Here is a 5,534-nt window from a genome sequence, read left to right on the forward strand (position 1 = left end):
AATGTAAAAAACATGCAGAAAACAGCAACTGGCACTTGGCACTATGTCAATAGGTTAGTACCAAAAATGATATAAAATGACTATAAAATGATTGTAAAACATCCAAGAATGATAATATATCAGCATGGAACAATAAAAAATTATAGATACGTTGGAGACGTATCAGCGCCCAGGTCGTCTATATGCCCGTCTGCTGGCTGCCGGCCGCCGCACCCTTTGCTGGTGTGTTTGTGTCGCTCGTCCCTACCCTGCCCCGGCCCACTTCCTCCCCGCCCCACTTCCCCTTGCCACGATGCTGCTTGTGGCGGGGCCGGCGAGGTACTTCCTCCACCAACTCCGTGTCAGATCCGAGGGCGCAGGATCCCAAGATGGTCCTCCCGCTCGTGGGCGCTCCTGCCGGCGCCCGATTCTAGTGGTTGGTGGCGGCTCCTCGGCCGGCTATGGCCAACCATGGTGGCACCTACGGTGGCTGTTCTCCCCCTCCCGCAGTCTGCGGCCATGGCTTCAAAGGCAGAATTTTTCTGTGTGTATCCGATGGTACCTGCATGCCCAGCGGCAGCCGCCCCTTGCGGCGCGTCGGACTTGCGTTCGGTGGGCGCATGTGCCCTACAGTGGGACTCTTGGTGGTGTTGCCTCGGACCCCGCGGTTCTGGACCTACATTTCCAATGTCTATGGGTTGCGGGTGTCTCTTCCGGTGCGGCGCTAGCCTCGACGCTCTAGCGGCTGCGTCCCCTCCAGCCTCTTGAGCTTGCTGTTTCCTGACGGCCTCGGCCCCAATGGCCCAGACCTGCGTCTCCTCCAGTTCCTGGCATGTTGGTGTTGCCCATCACCATCGCACCCCCTGCATCAGGCCCCTTCTCCTCGCCACCGCCCAACCCCTCCCACCTCGCTGCTCCGCCCCTCGTCATGTCCAAGGCTTGCGTGTCCGACGCAGACTCCCCTTCGTGTTTGGTATCCGACCTATGCTTGACTTTTGACTCTTGATTTTTGATCTGGCAGCTATGGGATTGCTCAGACCAGGCCAGGTAGAAATCCCTGCTCCGCTTGTCGGTGCTGGCAGCGGCAACACTTGTGAGTGTCAGCCCCTCCTTGGAGGCGTTGTCATGGCCTCTCCACGCCCCTCTTCGAGCACCAAGGGAAACACTAGGTCCGATTCTTTTGATAGGAGGGCTATGGCGCCACAGAGTCATATACTTCTTGAAGGTGTTGTTTTATGTGCTTGTTGCACCCTTGGTGAAGGACTTGTGGATGTTCGATCGTCACGTTGGTCCAGCGTGCCTCTCATGTTTCAGAGTTTAGTTCTGTTGTTTGCTTGTTTGGGCCAAGCATCTCCTGTCTCTTTGATTTAGGCACCATATTTATGCTATCTTACGTTCGTGCATGTGTTGTATCCTCACTTGTACTCATTCTCTTTTCTTCTATCAACGAAAAGATACACAATCTTTGCATATTCACGAAAAAAGTAGGCCAGATGGGAGCTCCTAGTTGGCGCCGCAGGCGCCACTTCCCTAAGCTAGCGCCCACGCACCATCGCCAATGGGCCGACCCATTTAGATATGAGCGCTCGCTGGTTCGGTTCATTGATCGATTTTACCGGTCACTACCCCTGGAAAAACCAGTCAACCGTTGATTCATATAAATAAACTAAAAAATTCAAAAAAAAGAGAAAAGGTTTATGAATTCAAAAATGTGCACGGACCTTGAAGAAATGTTAACGAAATTTAAAGAAAGTTCACCGAATTTTAGAAAGGGTTCATTGAATTTGAAAAAAAACATCCAATTTGAAAAAAAGTTCATCGATTTTGAAAAGAGTTCATCGAACTTGAAAAAATGTTCATTTAATTTGGAAAAAAAATTCATCTAATTTGAAAAAAGTTCAACAAATTTAAAATAAAGTTCATCATTTTTTTTAAAAAGCAACGAATTTTAAAAGAGTTCTTCGAAATTGAAAAAAAACATTGAATTTGAGAAATGTTCATCGAATTTGAAAAATAAGTTCATGAAGTTTTGAAAAAACTTTATTAAGATTTAAAAAATGTTCACAAATTCTGAAAAGGTTCATCAATTTGGAAAAAAGTTCGTGGATTTTTCTAAAAAAGTTCGTTGATTTTGAGGAAAAAAATTCAAAGATTTACAATCACGCAATTCAGGAAAAGAAATAAATAGAAAAATAAAAAGAGATTTTTTTTGAGACAAAAAATAAAAAAGAGATGCGAACTATGGAAAGAACAAACAGGGCTGAAGAAGTTTCTTTCCATAAGTTAGTGATGACCCTAGTGGTTAGCGCGGTCGGTGCGTGCACCATTTTTGCAAGCAACTAGTTGAGGAGCGCTCATTCGGAAGACTCCCAAATAATCACATGTGGTGGGCTGAGAGCGCGCCAGGTGCGCTCACAGCCGCCACCATGTGTCGCGCCTTCTCCGGATATATTTTTTTATTTTTCTGCATGTGTTTTTGCTTTTTAGATGGATTTTTTTCGACTTTTTGGTTTTTCACCTGTCTTTCTTAGCTTTTCGACAATTTTTGAAAAAAAACTTTTCTTCACGAAAAAACACGTGTTTTTTCGTGAGAGGCATGGTTTTCTTCTTCCATGAGAGGTGCGATTTTGCTTTCGCGAGAGCCATGGCCGTGACTTTCGGTAACGGAAAAAATATTTTTTTCTGTGAGAGGCACGGCTGTTCCTCTTGGAAATTGAAGAAAACGCGTTTTCTTTTTTTTCTTCCGTGAGATGCATGGACGTGCCTCTCGAAAACGAAAAAGAAATTGCTCTCTTTTTTTTTTTCTGTTAGAGGCACGTGTTTGCTCCCACGAGAGGCATGATTTGCTTTCACCAGAGGCACGGCCGTGCCTCTCGGAAACGGCTTCCGAAAAGGAAAAAAATGCTCCTAGTTTGATTTTTTCGTCCATTTTTTTAGAAGAAAAGTTCATCGAAACCTGTCAATATGGGATCTAATTTTGAAGATCTCGGCGTGAAGAATACAACGGTGGAAACGGTTCGAGATTTGGATGCACGCTTTAAGATATAATTTTTTTTAGATAAACGGATCTAAAAAAAAAAGAAAACTCACATGTTGCGACAAGTGACACACATGCAACGCGTCACTTGTCACCACCTGAAGTGGGAGGTGATATTTCAAAAAATACTCCTCAGTTAGTGATTTCGGTCCCAAATGGAATTTGCCAGGCCAGATGTAGCAATTGCGTTTTGCTAGGCGATGCTTCTGGCTACAAAAGGGGCCCGTTTTCTCTGGGTGAACTCCGTCGGCGCACTGTCCCGTTAGATGCTCTCCTATTTTTTTAAAAAATGCTCTTCCATCGTGCCATTTATCACAATATGAGAGAGGGGAGTGATCTTTTAAAGAGCACTCCTCAATTAGCTCTCCGATCGCGTCACTTGTCGTAATATGAGAGAGAAGAGTAATCTTTCAAAAAGCACTCCTCAATTAATGATTTCCATGTCAAGGAAGATTTGACAGACCGGATATAGCAATTGCGTTTTCCTAGGCGGTGCTTCTGGCTACAAAATGGCCCCGTTTTCTCTGGGTGGACTCCGTCGGCGCACTGCACGATTAGATGTTCTCCCATTTTCTAAAAAAAGGCTCTCCCGTGGTATGGTGACTCCTTTATATTCGCCGGGCCCCGTTTGTCTGTGGGGTTCTGAGGTTTCCGATTGGTGGTGTTCTGGTGAAGTTGCTCGGTTTGCTTGGTCGCATGGCCTTTGTTTCTCCGTCCCCGCCCGAGGGAGCATCGTTGTTACTTGTTCCTGCTGCTGAGTGTTCTTCTAATCTTCTTCTTCTCGGTAACGTTTTTCGTGGATTTCTGTCGTCCTTGGTCCTGGACCGATTTATGTGGGTTTGCTGCTCTGTTCTTTGTCTTTTCTTTTTCGGGGTCTGATTTGGGTGCTATTTTGGTTTTTGGCCAGTTGGCCCTTCCATCCCCGCCTGTTCGTACTGTGCTCTGTTCTTCAGATCGGTCTTCTTCTCAAGGGGTTTGCGTGGTTCTCTGTCGAGTGTCGAGATGAAATCTGGGATAATCATAACTTGTTCGGTTGCCTCCGCAGATCAGGCCATGCATGTTCTTGATCTTAACAACATGGTCATCAAAATTTTCTGCTGTATGACTACAGAGTTTTTGTTCAGCTTGTTCGTACTTCTTGATGCTGTTGGTCTGTTTACTACAAAATCGTGCAGCTCGAAACGCCTCCCCGACGCCTCAACTTGCCTGCTCCGGTCATCGCCACGGCCACCACCTCCGCCGTGGTTTGCACCCTCGACATGGTTCGCTCCGCCCTAGAGCGTGCCGCCGCGTCGCCGGCCACATCATCATCGACCGTGTCTACCTCCTCTTCGTTCTCCTCAAAGGGCAACCGCCAACGCTGGCCGCCTCCAGCTACATAGTCGCCGAGCGCGTGCCCATCCGGCCTAACGTAAGTGCTCATCCTTAGAGGCCGACGCCCGGTGTGTGTCCACAGTGCTGCCGCAAGACCGGTCACTAAAAGAGCCTCAACAGAAAGAAAGACTGACCAGCCGAGATAACATTAAGGCCTCGTTTGGAATAAAGAAATTTCACATGAACGGAATTATGTCGGAACTTGCACTATTGCCCTTCGCACCTTCCCTCTCGTTCAGATTTTGGAGGATTCTAATTTCTAACTCGTTTTCACTTGCTTTGAGAAAGTCCGTTGCAACATACTGTGTCTTTATCTCTCCTCTTTCCTCTCATGATGAATATACAATTTCTGCAAAAAATATCACAAGCATGCAAACAACTACTCCTATATTATACCCTCTTTTTTGCGTTTTAGATTTCATAAAATCCATAAGGCATGACATCCTGTTTCTGCAATTTTCCTGCTCTTGTATTTTTTTCTGCATCCAAACAAAAATATCTGAAATATGGAGACGAGTATAGGTTTTTTGGCTGACAAAGTTCTTGGAATATGGGTATTTTTCCTGTCAGCTAATCCCGGAGGTCACTTTCGAATATTGTTATCGTGAATTGAATGTTGTCACGCATTAGCTAGCTCGAAGGGGTTGGCACAATCCACCGGAGTTGTGGCTGAATGTTCATCCGATTCGACTATGTCTTATTAGTGGATGATGTAACTATCGTTTATAAGTTAATAAAGCTAGCAATGATGGTCCTTCCCAGAAAATGCGTTCAACCAGAATCATGCATCCGGGGCGGCTTTCCACACCTGCCTGACATATATTCCCGTACATTCGAGTACATTATCAACTCCATCAAAATCTTTCGACTATCCATTTGAATGGGCATACTTGTGCATGCGGAGTTGAGCCCTAGGCATGTAAATCATATTTGACGCACATTGTTGTCATATGGTTGGTTTGCCGCAAGGGGGCACCCCATAGGCCGGCCCACTAGGGGTGTTTTGCAACTCTTTTGATTGTTTTTGAAAAATTCCTGGTTTGGTTGGTTTTGTTTTCCTTGTTTTTTTTTCAGTTTTCCTCCGTTTTGTGTTTTCTTTTTACCTCCTCCAATAGTAAAAATACTTGTTGTATATGACCCCCCC

The sequence above is a fragment of the Triticum dicoccoides genome, chromosome 2B (genome assembly GCF_002162155.2).
Source record: "Triticum dicoccoides isolate Atlit2015 ecotype Zavitan chromosome 2B, WEW_v2.0, whole genome shotgun sequence".
Taxonomy (NCBI): domain Eukaryota; kingdom Viridiplantae; phylum Streptophyta; class Magnoliopsida; order Poales; family Poaceae; genus Triticum; species Triticum dicoccoides.